This window comes from Monodelphis domestica, chromosome 3, assembly GCF_027887165.1.
Source record: "Monodelphis domestica isolate mMonDom1 chromosome 3, mMonDom1.pri, whole genome shotgun sequence".
In the NCBI taxonomy this organism is placed as follows: domain Eukaryota; kingdom Metazoa; phylum Chordata; class Mammalia; order Didelphimorphia; family Didelphidae; genus Monodelphis; species Monodelphis domestica.
This window is the reverse complement of record NC_077229.1, coordinates 105,082,480-105,099,936: the sequence shown is the minus strand read 5'-3', so window position 1 is coordinate 105,099,936 and position 17,457 is coordinate 105,082,480. Positions and strand designations below refer to the sequence as shown.

The 17,457-nt window shown below is 38.5% G+C and overlaps 1 protein-coding gene across 4 annotated transcripts in view; it reads right to left on the bottom strand.

The window, feature by feature from the left end:
• The window catches only part of ZC3H3 (zinc finger CCCH-type containing 3), a 517,748-nt gene that overhangs the window by 442,189 nt on the left and 58,102 nt on the right, over positions 1–17,457 (bottom strand). The window lies entirely within an intron of this gene.

Sequence of the window (17,457 nt, the reverse complement as noted above, 5' to 3'; positions counted from 1 at the left end):
TATTGACAAATCTGGAGAATTTAGAAAGAATAGCTTCAGTTGAGAGCTGAAGTTAAAAAACGAATTAAGAAGTAAGAATAAGGAGAAGAAATGAAGACAAGGAGTAGAGGTAGTGTTTTTTAGGAATTTGGATGAAAAAAGCAGGAGTGGTATAGGATAATATCTCATGTTGAATGTCTTCTATTTTCTCCATAAATCATACTAGAAACCACAATAGGTTCCCAATAGAGGTTAGTCATATTATAAACAAATTAAAAGAGAAAGGGAAAAAATTATCTTTTATAACTATAGATAAGGCAAGACAAAGGGAGATCATACAAGCTAAAATGGACAATGCTGACTACATAAAACTGAAAAGATTTTGTATAGACAAGATTTGCAGCTAAATTATAAGGGAAACAGTTATCTAAGAAAAAGAATCTTTGCAGCCAATCTCTCTGATAAAATGTCTGACATCCTGATTCAAATATAACATGACCTAATTCGCTAAGAGATAATGGTCTCAAATATAACATGACTTAACACTCTAATAAATAATGGTCAAAAGATACTTCTAAGCAAGGTGTGAAATTTGTGAGATTTGAAGGTAAAAGAAAAATTCTGAATAAAACTCTACAGAAAGTAGGCTATAGAACAAGAGTAAAAAGAATGCCTTGTCACCATGAAGGTTCCATTGAGACTGAATAGCAAGCGTAAATTTGTAATGGACCCAGTCAGCCTGGTTGTATAACACAAGAGTAGGAGTAAGAGAGACAAATAGTGGAAATAATCCAAGATTGGGATTTGGCAGGCATAAGTAGTGACAGGATAAAGAGGCAAGGTTTTCAAATACCAGTTTGAAACTTATTGTATCTAATCATAACAAAATCACTTAACCTCTTTCTATCTTAGGTTTCTGGTCCATATTTAGGGATAATATTTGTACTACATAACCCTGCAGTTAGCAACATTTTGAAATATTTCTGCAAAACTTCAGCACTACATTAATATTAGTAGTTATTAAAATGGGGATAAAGAACAAAAATTCTTTTCTATTCTCCATCTAATATAAAGACTAAGAAGAGATTAGTCACATACTTTTAGAACTGGGACTTTGTTTCCATTTCTTAATTATGTTCCTCTTCTGGATACTCAAGAAAGAAAACCAAGTTATGTTCCAGGGTGGCACCAAAAATTCTCCTCTGAGAAAAGTTGATTCCAACAAAGAATACCTTTCCTAAACATGAGAGCTGAGCTATACAGCAAGTGAACCACTTCTGAGGTGCTGAATGATTGAAAACATCATTCTCCTCCCTGTCCTATCCCACCCACCCCCACCCCTCCCACCCACCCCCCCACCCCCGTCACCCTAGATAGACCCCCACCTGTCAATATTTGGAGCATGAGAAAATACCAAGGAATGAGCAGAATTTCAAGGCGGAGGCTTAGAGTCCGCCTCAACCCAAAACAGTAAGGGAGAACCTGCTAATAGTTCCTCACTTGCTATAGGATTATGTCACAGCTCAAATTGTATTTTGAAGGAATGGAGTTACTATGTTCCCAAATTCCTACAGTTTATGCTTTGTGCACTAGGAATTTTCTAATAAGGCCTCTTTTGGCAGGACACATCTGAAACCCTAATATCCTTAAGATTCACACATATAAAAAAGGAGATTGACTGGAGCAGGATCAGTGGAGGGTAACCAAGACAGGGAAGAGAATACAGACTATGCCATTTGAAGACTAGCTGATAAAATTTAATACATTTAGCCTCTGGCCTCATAGGACAGAACTAAAAGCCATGGATAAAAGTTGAAGGAGGAAAAAAAAGTCTAGGGCTCAATGTAAGGAAAAACTCCCTACAAATGTACAAACACAGGTAGTAGATTATCATCACTGAAGACCATCACTGAAGGTCTTCAAGCAGAAGCAATATAAAAAATTATTTTAGAAGGAATTCCTATTCAGTTATAAATTGGACTACCCCCCCCAACTCTCAAATTAGAGAATACTGTGATTCATTGATACTGACCACCTCATCCCCTTTACCTAAAGTCTTCTCCAGCAGAGGACAAGTTCACCAAAGTGTCTGATCAGGTAAAAGGGAGGGGGTATTCTACAGAGACAAGGCTACTGAAGTATGAAAAAGTTTTATACATTCCCAGCTCAGGTTTCTTTTCTCTTCTAAACCCCTGAGGAAGATCTCAGTGAAGCCATAGTCAAGCCAACTACTCAGCTAGTAATGGGCCCACAAATAAACTATCTCAGTGTAAGGCAATGCTAGAAACAGGTTGCATTACTGCTATAACACTAAAACACACACACACACACACACACACACACACACACACACACACACACACACACACACACCACTCAAGGTTCCTTGCTTTCAAGGAATTTACACTCTAACAGAGGTAATAACAAATGTCATCAAATAAGTATGATACAAGGGAGAATAAGATAAAGGCAAATTCTAGAAGAAATTCCATATAGGGATGGAGAAATCATTTTCAGCTGAATCACAGGTTTCTTGGAGGAGGTGGCAAAAGAGCTAGACATTGAAAAAAGAAATCTAAAGAAATCTGAATGGAGTGCATTCAAGGCATGAAGAGACCCATAAACTATAGACAGAAGCAAAAAAGGTCAATATAAGATATATCTTATCTCTGGTTAGGAAACACCCATGACGTGAAGAGTGGAGTGAAATGAGGGTAAAAAAAAAGTAGGTTGGAGCAAGCTCATGAAAAATGTTAAATGCAAGGATAAGAAATATGTATTTTATCCTATAAACATGTAAAAGTAGGTAAATAAAAGAGGATCACAAATTTAGAGTTAAAAGGACCTTTTGGAAGGGCAACTTCCTCTTTACTCTAATAACCCACAGGTGATTCTACAGAATGACAGTCAACTTTACTTCAAAACTGAGCTATACTAACCAGAAAAGACAAGATTGATGTGATTGATAGAGTATCTGTGTTATGCTGAGAGAAACACAAGATACTATATAGCCTTCAGTCCTTGTTCAAATCCTATCTCTTTGAGGCAGTGAGGTGGCTCAGTTGAAGATGCCAAGCCTGGAGTCAGAAGTATCTGGGTTCAAATTTGGCCTCAGGCACTTCCTAGATCTATGACCCTGGGCAAGTCACTTAACCCTAATTGTCTAGCTCTTACCACTCTTCTGACAGGATACTTGGTATCAATTCTAAAACCAAGAGAAGGGTTTAAAAAAAAATCTTATCTCCTTACTGTTAGATTAAAAATAGTTTTGAGTGTTAAATAGTTGTAGATAAGAGAGTGGGAGCCATAAACTGTGATAATTAAAATGTTTGGGAACAAGGGAAATATATATATCAATTATGGCCGCTGAAATATGTTTTCTACTGTGTCTTGGTTTTATATAAATATAAGATGGTCGCCAGGGAATATATTCCCAATTTATGAATATGCCCAAGCTAACTGGGTTTTATAGAGAAACTTAATTTATAATACACTGATTAATCAATAGAAAAAGAGAGAAAGTAAGAAAGGAATAAGAATGAATAAATCAGTCAGCTGGTTTTATCACTCACCCAAGATCTCTCTAGGTAAGGCTTCTTTCTCATGCCAACCTCAGGCTCCACCTTCAAGAGAGCCTCCTTTCAAGAAATGTTTCCAGAGAATTCTCCTCCTTCAGAGCCAGCCTTCTCTCCTGGTCCTCCAACAGAGCAACCTCCTCTCCGAGCAAAAAACTCTCCTCCTCCTCTGTCCTCAGACCCCGCTATCTTTAAAGAAACCATCTAAGTTCCCTCCCCTCAGTTCTCACATCTACCAATCACTGTCGATGTCTCCCCTGTGCCAATGGTGGCTCTAGTTTAACCCAGGACCGCCCAGAGGTCTGTGGCTTTGCACATGTCTGTTGAAGGTCATATTCTCAAATAATTAAATCTTGATCTATGCTACAGCCCTTCCTAAATCCTGTTAGACTGAGTAGGGTGGAGATTGTAAGTTCCAAGACCTGGTTCTGTCATTCCAAGTATCTCTATTGTATCAATTCTAAAATCAATCATGACTCAAAGAACTTCCTGTTCTATGCTTAAGCATAGGTCAAAGCCCTTTCCATTGTTTAGCAAAAGGTTTCTGTCCTAAAGTAGTCTTAAGTAGGGAGGAGAAGGATCCTCCCATGCCAAGGGGTTTTACATTCCAATAGAGTTCTTACTATCAGTAGGAAATTTTTTCCAGTATGAAATTTCCCAATGGTGAAATTTCCAACATTCATAAGTCTAAGAAATTTTAAGGTTTACATACTTGAATCTTTCTCCACTCACTCAAGTCAATAATTAATTTTCCTGCTACTCTCTGAATTCAAGGTACAAACTTGATCACTAGTAATGAATTGTCTTGTGAAATTTCTTATTACTATGAATAAGTGTTTTGTAAGCCTAAAATGCTATGTGAATGAAAGTTATTACTAATAATAACAAATTCAATATAACAAATAGGCATTCAGTAGAGCCCCAAATGGATTAGGACCAACGTACAGTGAGGTGCTAATATGGATTTTTTTTTAATGAATATAGGAGGCAGGCAGTTGGGTAGTTCAATGGATTAAGAGCCAGACCTAGAAAAGGAAGATCCAAGGTTCAAAGCTGGCCTCAGACACTTCCTAGCTGTGTGACTGAGCAAGCCATTTAACCCACATTGATTAGCCCTTACCACTCTTCTGCCTTGGAATCAATACATAGTATTGATTCCAAGGCAGAAGGCAAAAGTTTAAAAAAAATTAATGTAACTCAGATTTTACCTTGAAGAAGCTTACAATACAGTCAGCCACTTGTAATATAAGGGTTATCATATTATATCACATTATTACTTAATTTCTATATTATTAGAGTGACATTCCATTTATCTAGTAACTTCAGTTATGACGAACATAGGCAAAAATCAAAAGGGGAGGGGGGTGTCCTCCAACTAAATAAGCTGTCACAAAGCTATTCACTAAAGCACATATAATTTACTCAAGAGAAGATTCCCAATGCATTGTAGTATAACCCTTACATACTGTTCAGGGAGGGGTAGTATCTCTGGTATGGAGGGCTTGTCCTGCCCTCCTAGGACAGCTCTCCAGCCTCTGACCCTCACCTGACACCCAGCTCTCACTTGTGGCTCCTAGTAGCTGCTAGCATGCAGCAGCAGCCACACCCCAGGCAAAGGCTTCGACAGGCTGGCTAAACCTTGTGAGGGTAGCCATCGGGTTGTCGTAGACCCCTAGTGAACCAGGGCTTTGCTCATCCAGCATGTGAAGACTGCTTCGGCTGAACAGACGGAAGAAACCAACAGGATGGTTCAACGGCTGAGATGGCAACGCAGCAAAGCACTGTGGACTGCTTAGGGCGTGATGGAGCACAAAAGACAACACGGCCATCCAATGCAGCTGAGGAAGACTCCAGGTGTAATGACTTTTCGTGCCACTGGACCCAGGCTTCCAAAACCAAGAGAGTGGGACTGTCTCTGTGCATCGACTCTTCCACTTAAATCTCCTTCATGCACAAGTGTCTTTGTGCACACTCATCTAGTAGTAGTCTCTCGGAAGCCGAGAATGATAATTGTCTTTGTGCATTATCATCTATTGATGTACCCTCATGTGGCTTTGAAGTCCAAAGACTGAGGCGCAAATTTTGTGGCACATGGGGCATGGAATGCTCATCTATCATAGATGAAAACGCACAAAGACAATCGTCATCCTCGGTTACCGAGAGACTACTACTACAGTAGATTCTCAATTAATATTTAGTAGTTCCTCACCGCTAAGAATTTACTTCAAGAAGTTAAATGACAAAAAATAAGACCTCCATATATATTTAGTATTTGTTGCTCAATTCAATTGCTCCTTCTCTCTGACTCAACAGCTGAAGAGTGGAGCACTAAACCCTTCATAGTTTCCTTTATGGAGTACTAGAATCTGAACTTTCTAGATAACTCTACTTCCATCAACCGTTCTGCTTGATTTTGGCTCCACAGAACATCATGCCCTAACACCAGGTATCCCTGGTGCCACCACTCTCACTTCAACTTTCAGCTTTTTGCGTGCAATCTTCCCCCAACCCTAACCAAGAACTATAAACTCCCTGGGAGCAAGGAGTATCTTTTCCCAATTTGTATCCACAGCACTTATCAAAGTGCCTGGTTGATAGTAGATGCTTCAAAAAGTTTACTTAATTTATTAAATACACCAAAATATTTATATCATTACTTACTGTACCTTGGAGAACTGAAAACAATAGAAATGCATCAACTGGAGAAGGGCCCAATAAACTGTAGTACATGAATATAATGGAATGCCATAATACTTTAAGAAACATTTAATATGATGAATGCAAAGAAACAGAGGAAGTTATACAAGCATGTATCAAGAGATATTGCTGACAGTTCCAGATTACTAAAATAAAGCAAGTTGAATGAATTTTTTTGTTTCCTAGTACATATAAAAGTTATCTTTACACTATACTGTGTTCTATTAAGTATGTAATAGTATTGTCTTTAAAAATGTACATACCTTAATTTAAAAATATTTTATTGCTAAAAAATGCTAACCATCATCTAAGCCTTTGGCAAGACATAATCTTTTAGATGGTGAAGAATCCTGCCTCGATGTTAATGATTGTTGACTGACCAAAGTGGTGGTTGCTGAAAGTTGGAGTGGCTGTGGCAATTTCTTAAAAGAAGATAATGATGAAGTTTGCCACATTGACTCTTCCTTTCACTTGAACACTTAGAGGCCATTGCAGGGTTAGTAACTTGTCTAATGTCTAATTTGGTTGTGTCTCAGGAAATAAGTAAGTGAGAGAAGAGAGAGAAGGACTGGAACAGCCAGTCAACAGAAGTCAGAGCACACCCAACATTTAATTAATTAATTAATTGTTGAGTTTGCTGGGAACAATTCATGGTTCCCCAAAACAGTTAAAATAGTAACATCAGAGATCACTATAATAGTTAATAACAATTGCAAAAAGGTTTGAAATATTGTGAGAATTACCAAAATGTAAGACAGACACAAAGTAAGCACATGCTGTGGGAAAAATGATACTACTCAACTCAGGATTGCCACAAACATTCAAGTTGTGAAAAACATAATATTTGCAAAGTGCAATAAAAGCAAAACACAGTGTAATGAGGTATGCCTATAAATTAGTACAACTAAAAATAGTAGAAGCAGGAAAATAACACAATAACCAGAGCAATGTAAAAGCAAAACAACAGAAACTGAATGTTGTGAAAATATCATTCCCTGCCTGACCCCAAAAAAGTGACATGAGAAGATACCTTCTCCAGCTCTGGGTGACACTTGCAAACATTTTCAATGTATCAGTCTTTTTTTAAAAAATTATTCTTTGTTATAAAGGGCAGAAATAGTGTCAAAATGTATTTTTTTAACCACATAAGAGCATAGAAATATTTTTTTTAATGTGCTTTCCTTTGGCTCTGATATTGGTTCTTACCTTCTCTTCCTCATACTACTACCACTACTCTTTTCCAACAGCCTAATTTTATACAGCCCTTTACAGCTACACTACAAAGCATTTTTCTCATACATTCTCTTATTTGGCCATCACAACTGCCCTGTAAGGTTGGTAGCACAAGAAGTACTTACTATTCATCATTTTACAGACAATTAAAGCTCAGAAAAGCTAAGTGACTTGCCCTAGGTCACATAGATACTAACTGGCAGATCTCAGACTCAAACCTACCAAGTCTATTGGTATTAAGACAAAAGTACAGACTAAATAAAAAAAAAAAGACTAAGGTACATTACTGCACTTTTTATTACAAAATTACAAATTCCTTATATTCTCATCAAATAGCTAACATAATAGCAGAATTTCTCTATGTATAATAATTCCTGACAGTACTATTTTAATATAAATAACCATTTTATCAAAGATAAGGACATTTTTACTAGTAATAAGCTCCTATCCTATATTTCTGTCCCCTTATTGTGATATTTACCCATCCATTAACAATCTACAGCTTTGAGATTACTGTTGTTTTGACTAGTGACTAGGCCAAGGTCTGTCATTATTCCCCAGTTGACCTCATTACTAGAAAATTTTGAAAGCAGCTTTTTTTAATCACTATTTGACAAAGAGAAAAACTCCTCAACCCGGCATTTTTCACTCTGCTGCCACAACAAATCAGGGTCTACAGTCCATGTGTCAAGTATGATTGCAGTCATCTCTGGGATCCTCTAATAGCAGGAGATACAAACTGTGGGACCTCAATGCTAAGCAAGGAGAACAATGCTTTATTTGATCTCTCTTCTCTGAAAGGGTGGAGGCACTGAGCTTGGAAATGCACAGCTCTCTTGATGTGACTGATAAGTGAATACCTCTGAATTAGGCCTTTGGATCCCAGTATACTTAATATAATAGTACATGAAAAGATGACCCTTTGAAGAGCAAGAGGGGGAATAAAAACTCTGAGAGGTTTCAGAAGGTTATCCACTATGAACTTTATTAAGAAGGTTGACTCAGGTTAATCCTGTACTGAGAGACAGCATGCTATGATGGATAACAGACTCATCTGTAGGCAGAAGGACTGAGGTTCAAATTTACTATCTGTTGGATAGGTATCCTTAAACAAGTCACTTAATTACCCTATACTACAGTTTCCTCATGTATAAAATAAAGAGGGAAGTGGTTAAACTAGATGATTCTTAAACTACTTTCCAATATTAACTCAGAAGATCCAGTATACTCAGACATCACCTCTTGTAATGAGGTCACTACTATCCCAGCCAAAGGTTTGGGAATACTCAGTGTAAATGAACAGAGTAGCTGAGACCAGAACCCAAGAGCTCAAATTTCCTATTTCCAACAAACACAAAGAACCTGAGGACTATAAGGGGAAATTTTAGTGTTGTGACTTAATCTAATTAAATTGGTCACCAGGGAATATCCCAAATAAAATACCCAAGTATTTTATTCCAAACAAGTCAGTTTGGAAATTTTATGGTAGTTTAATTAATATAGAGGGAGGAATTAAGGGGAAGAGAGAGGGAAAAGGGTATAGGATTTCTCCCGCCTGGCCTGTGCCAGGGGGAGTTCAAAGACCTCCTCCGTGAGGTCTTTTCAGAAGATTAGAGGCTTTCCTAAGAGTGTTTTGGAAGGTAAAGGAGAAAAGAATCAGCCTAAACTCAGAGAGCTCAGAGAAAATGCCTCATCTGAACTAGGTTACTAAGCTTCCTCCAGTAGTGTATCAAGGACTCTCACCACCAAACCCGGAAGATAGCTACCGCCATGCCAAGATGCCAAGACGCTCAGCACGCTGCCACCAGAGCCACCTCTCCACGAAAAAAGCCCAAGAGGAAGTTAGCGAAATATACAGACTGTTTTTATATCACTTTCCTGCATCTCACATGTAGCAATGGTTTTTAGAAAAAGCTACACCTCAAACACTAATGATTTTTTTAAAGTGTAAAAGAACCTAGGAGCTCTCCATTAAGCCCCACAAACTTAATATAACACACAAAATCCAACTGGTTTTGTTCCTATCTCATAACCAGGATTGATGGGAAGTCAAACTTAAACTAAACAAATGCTCAAAGAGTAGGGGCTAATAAATGATTGGATCACTTAGTCTTCCATCAGTACCAACATAGTTTGAGGGTTTTTTTTTTCCTTTCCAAGAGTAGAACAGGTTGCATTGTACTACCCAAATCACCTGTGTTAATAATTAGCCCCGTGTAATAAGGAGCACAATTTTGCCAAATGCTTGGCTGGATACAAATGGAACAGTCTGTAACAGAGGAACTGAGTGTTTCTAGGAGAGAAATTGCATGGTTTTTCTTAGAGAATGGCCTGAAATAACCTTCCAACTTTTTTTCCCCCAGCACCCAAGTGTTTCCCTGGGTGCAGCTCAAGTCCCACCTCCTTTAGAAAATCTTGCCCAATCACCTGAAAACACAGTAATCATCTTCCTCACAACTGCAGGAGCATTTACTGACTATTGACAGGCTATACACAGGCACCAAACACAGTAAAAAGGAAGATTAGTGGGGTAACAGCTGAACAATTCATGGTATATAAATGTAATGTAAGAAATGTTTTAAAAGACTGATTCAGAGAAACCTGGGAAGGCTAATATGAATTGATTCAAAATAAAGTAAGCAAAAGCAGGAGCACAATTTATTGCAAAAACTATCACTATAAAGAAAAACAACTACTTAAGATTTGAAAATTATTGTCATTACAACTCCAGAAGACTAATGTTGAATCATGCTTTCTGTTTCTTTGACAAGGAAATACAAAATGGGACCTACATTTTCAGATATTGTCGATTCTTTTCATTTGACTACTCTTACCTGTTACAAAGGAGGACTTTTATTTGGGGAAGGTGAAGAATGAAGGGGCAAAAATGAATGTATAATGATATGAAGAGAAACAAAAGACAATGAAACATTTTAAAATATACAGAAAAGCAAAAGAAAGGGGGCACCGATGAACAGATAAGAGTTAAACAAGACAATTTTAGTACTATTGTGTTAAATTTTATGTTTATGTTAAACATATAATTGTGTTAAAATTCACTGACATACCTTAAAGAAACTATACAAAATAAAAATTCAATCTTGGGGCAGCTAGATAGCTGATAAAAGTGCCAGGCCTATGTAGTCAGGATGACAAGTTCAAATCTGGCCTCAAACACTTCCTATTTTTATGACCCTGGGTGAATCACTTAAACCCATCTGCCTCAATTTCCTCATCTGTAACTAAGTTGAAGAAGGAAACAGCAAACCATTCCAGTATATCTTCCAAGAAAACCCCAAATGAGATCACAAAGAGATCAGACAGGAGTGAAAACAAAAACCAGCATTTACATAATAATATATTGCAAAGTGATGTTCTCATTTGATTCTCACAACAACCTAGTCATCAATCAATAAGCAGGTACGTACTAAAATTACTCTCATTTTACAGACAAGGAAACAGACAGAGAGGTTAAGTGACTTACCATGGGTCACATAGCTAGCAATCTAAGGAAAGATTTAAATTCAAGTCTTCCTGATTCGAAGTCCAGCATTCCACTGGTGCCTTAAGTAATCCCAGGTATATCACTGAACAAACCTCTTCATTCTGGACCTTTTTCTTGCCTTTTTACCTACTATCTCTCACTGACCCCTGGTCCCTTCTGAAGATACTCTGAAGGGAGTCTTCCCTGGCACTCTCTGTACTTTCACCACCTACCCCCTTTCCAATGCACACAAAGGGATCTGGAAGACTCCTTGATCTGCATTGCCACTTAAAAACTTCTTCTTTACCACCATCACTCAGCAACCACTCTTTCCATCCAATCCATAGTGACTCTTCTATATCAGTTCCCAGGCCCTCTTATTATACTGAGAAAATTAAGGCCATTCAGTGTAAGCTCCCTCTCTATCTTTAAGATATATAGCCCAAACAACAATTTTTTCTATAGGATGCCTTTTCTGATCCTTCTACACCTGCTAATCTCCTCCCAAACCTTTTTAATTAGCTGCTTTATGTTATTTTTATTTATTTTTTATATATTCACTATATAAGTATGTACTTCTTGGTTTTTTTGTTAGAATATATAAGCTCCTTATGAATACAATTATTCACTTCTCTCAGAACCTAGTACAGTGTATGACACAGAGCAGACATTTAAATGCTTGTTGATTCATCAGATCCTTCATATATAAAATGGAATAATAATAGATGCACAACCTACTCTCTAGGATTATAAAACAAAAAAATGTTTTATAAAACTTAAAGTGACATAAAAATACAAAAATATTATTATCAGTTATTTAGACTCTTTATCAAATATTACCACGCAATGCTATTACCAACTTTACTTGGCTATTTCAAGGAAAGTGCTTTGTAATCCCTAAAGTGCTACAGAAATATAAACTATTATTATCATATGTATATGTAAAATTCTTATCTGCCAACTAGACTGGAAACTCCTAGGTCAGGAACTATACCTCACATTTGATAGCTCCTTTCACCCTACCCCCAACCACCTTCACCAACTCCTAGCTCAATGCTGTGCAACAGTAGATAATTTAATAAAATACTTATTGAATAATGGAATGACTGAAATTGGACTTAGCATCATGTCACCTGTTCAACTTTCAACTTGCCTTATGGTATGCCATTTTTGCAGTAGAAATTATTCTAAATAGACCCTCTCCCATTAGCCACATTCTTAGAACCCATTGACCATCCTTTAGCCCCTTCTAACAAAGAACTATAAATAACACATAGAAAAGAGCCTTGAGTCAATAGTAAAGAACCTATTGATAGTATCTGGACTAAGAATTTTTAAACACACACACACACATACACTTGACAGCTATGGGTTGGTTTTTGCTTTGGTCTTGAAAGGCCACCCTCTCCATTAAGTGCCCTAACCACTCTACTTTCATGAATATTTTAAAGAAAGAAAAAAGCATACTAAGAAGAAGCCTGGGGAGTCATAGCCCAAAGGAGACTGGCATAGGAAGGGAGAGAGTTCCACCCAAAGGCACTTAGCCCCAGAAAAATTCACCTTCATTGAGGAATTCCTAAATTCCCTGTGGCACTGCCTACAAATTCTCCCAGATCTACAGGTAAAGGCTTGGATGTCCTAGCCCAAAAGTAATTTCCCACTCAGTCAATAAACCTTTATGTACCAGGCTCTGTGCTAATTGCTGGGAGATACAAAAAAAAGAATTTGTTTTAATGTTTGAAAGGTAAAAGATAGTCCCTGTTCTCAAGGAGCAGGTGCTCTGTGAGTGAGCTCCCCTACCAGAGAGCCACAGTGCCACTAAGACTTCAAGAAGAAAGAGGCATCAAGCCCACCATGAAGCAAAGCTCACCAATGTACAAGCCAGGCCAGGCAGCAGTTGATTAACAGACTCCTAGCCTGTTGCAAATACAGATATGACATCTTGGTTTCCTGCTGCTACTCCTCATTACATTTTATTACCCAAGCTTTGCTTGTTTATGTTGCCTTGCGGCTTTCAGGAGGAGTCTCCCAGGCTTCCCATACAAAGGCCTCCAAATGAGAGGCTGTTGGTGCCCCTCAGCAGGGACTCACTTTCACAAGTTAACACAAACAGCAGGGAAAGGCAGCTGGCAAAGCAGAGGGTCCTTGGAAGTCAAAGGAAGGACTAAAGGAGAAAGCAACAACTGACTAACAAAGAGAGGCTTCTATCTAACCCAGGGACAGGAAACCAAATCATACCAATGATGGCAAATGGCCCTGTCTAAGCTAGCTCTTTTCTCTGATGTCCCTTTTTTGTTGCTACCACAGAGGACTTGGGCCCCTGCAGCTTCTCTACCCAGTGCCCTCTACAGCTGGGCAGTGGAAGTAGCAACAATGCTGCATCCTGTCTCAGGGCAGGCATTTGGAGTCCCATACAATTTTAACAGTAATGTGAAGATTCTCAGGGTAAATATGCAAGGCTCCTGGAAGCTACAATTCAGTCAGTGGATCACTGAGAAGTCCAATTTCTCTTCCAAGATCCAAGGCAAAGCTCTGTCTGTGTGTTCCTAGTTAGTTATTTACGTAAACACCTTTTACCTGACTCTCCAGGTCTTGTCCTAAAGATAAACTACTCCCTAAAGCAGTCCTTAACTGTCAAAGATCATTATCTCCGGATCCTAGCTCACTGTTTCTCCACCACCACCTTCCCTTGTTTTCTAGCTCCTTCTAATGAACATGCTTTCTTTCCTTTTTAAGAACATGCATTTATTAAGCACATGTTATGTACTATGGGCACAGATAAAAATAAACTAGGGAAAGGGGCAGAGGTAGGATAATATCTACACAATTTAAATAAACATAAGATATATATTTGAAGTCTTATCTCATCAGTGTGTATACCCTCACAATGCTGATCCCAATCCTTCCACATCTGTCTCTTGTTCACTTCGTCCCATAAATTCATAACAGAATGTCTACTCACATTTTTTCTTAACACCATGAGAATACCAGATACAAAATATAATCAAAATAAAGTAACTTCGGGGTAAAGTGTGTACTTATAAGGGGAGAAAGGACAAGCTGAAGGTGAACCTTGATGACAAGCTAGAGCTTCCAAGAAGTAGGGGTGGAAATAAGAAGGTAGAACATTCAAGACCAGTGCAAATGCAGAAGGGTGGAAAATGAAACATCATTTATAGGGAATAGCGAGGAGTGATATGAAATTGGTCTAGAAAGATAAGTTAGAACAGGACTAACTTTAATAGTGGAGTATATATTCTATTGAAAAAGGAATAGCAGCCACTGACAGGGGAGGACTACATATTTAGAGCCAGAAAAGATCTCTGAGGAATTCACTCTAAACCCCTCATTTTACAGATAAGGAAGCCAAGGTCCTCAAAAGTTAAGTAACAAACAATATACAAATAACTATATACAAATAAGCTACACAATTAGGAAGTATCAAGAGGCAGAATTTGAACCTGACTCTTCCTGAGTTCAAGTCTCGTACTCTATCCCTCTGTCCACTATGCCAAACTGCTTCTCAACTGGCAGTTGTGTAAAGCATGGAGCTAGGAAGACCAAGTAAGTCTATCACAATAAACAGCCCAGATAAGAAGTGATGAAGACCTGAACAAAATGGGGCCTGAGAGAAGGAAAAAAATTGCAATGAGAGAAGCTGGATGGACATATTCTCCAAACAGTTCCTGACCTAACAGGAGCTTAAAAGATATTCACTGACCAAATAAATGAATTGATCCTGTTGGCTTTCTCTCTTTTTTTGCTATTCTTCCTTCTCTGAAAACCTTATTATTTCAATTCTTCTCAATCAGTCTCCAGAAAGAATATCCGGAAGTTAAAAGTAATCACTTACTAGAGCAATTCAGTCCACCAGAATTCACAGACATCATCTAGAACAGCCTGAAACACATATCATTCCAGAATATCCATCACTCATTGCTTGCAAAATCAAACATGACGGCATGATGTCTTCCCCAGACCATGCCCAACAGCTTCAGTCTACTCCTGGTGGACAGAGAAGTGAGGCTGTCCTTCCGTCGTAAAAGGAAGTCAGTATGCTGACAACAGCAAAAGTATGTTAGACAGGAAGCCAGCAAGGTAATGTGTCATCAATAAATGAGCTTTAGTTTCAACAATTCGGCATCTAAATTTACCTTTCTTTTTTATTTGGGTTTTGCTTGTTTTATTAGGGGGAGAGTGTGATAGATATGGAGAAAGAGGAAAAACTTCTCACTGATGACATGATTTCTAGAATTTAGTTCCCTAAAGATTTTCCCCTAAGTTATCTCATACTGTCTACACATACACAAAATTCATACACACACTCAGACGCAGTCAGAGAAAGAGGTAGAAGAATAGCATCCTCAGGACCTGCCTACATTACACTGGTATTAAATCTCCATTACCATGAAGTCACAGATTTAGAACTTTTGCTTGTGTTTTTTAAGTTGGGAATTTTCTTTTTCAAGAACCTCTTGGCCACAAAGTCCAAGCTAAAAGACAGGTCCAGAACCTACTTTTGCTCACTATGGCAGTTTAACTGCTCCATGAAGTAAGAACACCTACATTTTCTTGAAAATGTTCTTGCCCAGGACCACTAGGCACAAGTAAGTGAATAGCCAAGTTTTCCAAAAGAAGCCAAGAATGTTGTGCCATGGGACTATGCCCAATCCTGCTTATTCACATGCCTTCAGTAAATCAGTCCACAACATTTCCTGCATGCCGACTATTTATGAAACCCTGTAATGCTGTGTGTATATGGGGGGGGAGGGAGGGAGAGGAGACTCTCCCATAAGGAAAGGAAGGCACAATCCCTGCCATCAAGGAGCTTAGATTAGAGAACAGAAGACCCAGGGCACACAGGGCCAATTAATCAAATAGCAGAACAAAAACAAATTAAACTGATCTATATGAAACTGCAAATTAATTGAATAAAGAGGTGAAATTGGCATCTGAAATCTCCCTCAAGGATCTAAAGAAGATGGAAACAGAGGCAAGGGCACTTGTTTCTTGGAGATAGATTGAGGCTGTTAAAAAAATAAATAAATAAACAGGGGGATCAAGTTTAAGACACTTTTCAACAAAGCCTACCCATCAGGGGTGAGGCACAAATGACAGTATGTCATGCATGTCCCAGCAGAGCCTAGGAGAAAAGTGATGACAGAAAGGAGCATGACTGGGCCCCAGAACAAAGAAGAAACAGTAAAAAGGCAGAGAGAGAAATTTCAGGCACTACTACCTTAAAATAAGTTCTAATACCTTTAGAGAGTAATAAAATCAAAGCTGAAAGGGACCTAAGAGGTCATATACTCCAACCACCTCATTTAATAGATATGGAAACTGAGGCTCAGAAAAGTTAAATAATTCCCCAAGGTCACAAAAGGTAAGTGGCAGCATGGAGTGTGTGAATTTTAGATTTTCTTCATTTTGCTTAGTCTTAGAATTCTAGCAACCAGAAATGTATACACCCCTATTTAAGGATTAAGTGTTGAGGAGGATGGTTTATAGCCGACGTGTGCTAGCAAGTGACAAATGAGAAAAAACTGACAGAGCCCAGGCTATCCTAAATCAAGCTTAAGCTACCAATGGGACATGTGAGACACAGGAAGTTATGTAAAGAACAGTCTATATATTTTGCATCACTTCCTCTCACCGCTCTCTTGCTCTGGCTCTCACTTGAAGGTTGGGAACTCCTGGCAGCAGTTTGGCATGTGTAGCTTGCCGGTGAGGTGGCTGGGAGAAGCTCTGTAGTGTGAGTTAGGCGAGTTGTCTTCCCTAAGTGACCTTGGCGAGGTGACTGATTCCTCCTTTCCTCCTTTCCCTGACCTCCAATTCCTATCTGGCTTGCCAGAGCAGTCCAATTCCCTTTCATCTCTCTCTTCTTAATTTCTTCCTTCTATTGTAATTAAACCACCATAAAAATCCCAAACTGACTTGAGTATTTTATTGGGATTGAATTTTAATCCCTGGAGACCACTAGTATAGTATATTCAGTCAACAACCCCTAATTTTACCCTTAACAAGTGGGAACTCCCAGTCTTTTACTCTAAATTCAATACTCTCCACCACTGGACAATATAGATACAAGATCACCACCTGTCCCCTCCCTCAACCACAAGCTCTGTTTGTCAGCCAGGAGCTAATTGTAGGGCACTTGCTTTCTGGGCATTCCCAATCTAAACTGGCCCCTTTACAAAAGACTGTGAAGATCTCATTTCCTTTTAATGTGCCTGGAAAAGGGAGCTTTCAAATGGGCTCCTGACACAACCATCCAGGCCTTATAATACTTGGAAAGCCTTTCCCTTGTTGCTGGTTTTAGTTAGAGGAAACTAAGGTCATAGGAGGTGGATGCTGAAAAGAGGTCTGTCACTTCTAAGTTGGAAACACAAGAAGCCCCACCCTCCTCCATCTGCTCAGCCCACCACAAGAACATTTTGTACCTGACATTTTGGGGTCCTGCTGAAGTCAGGCAGCTGATATGTTCTTTTT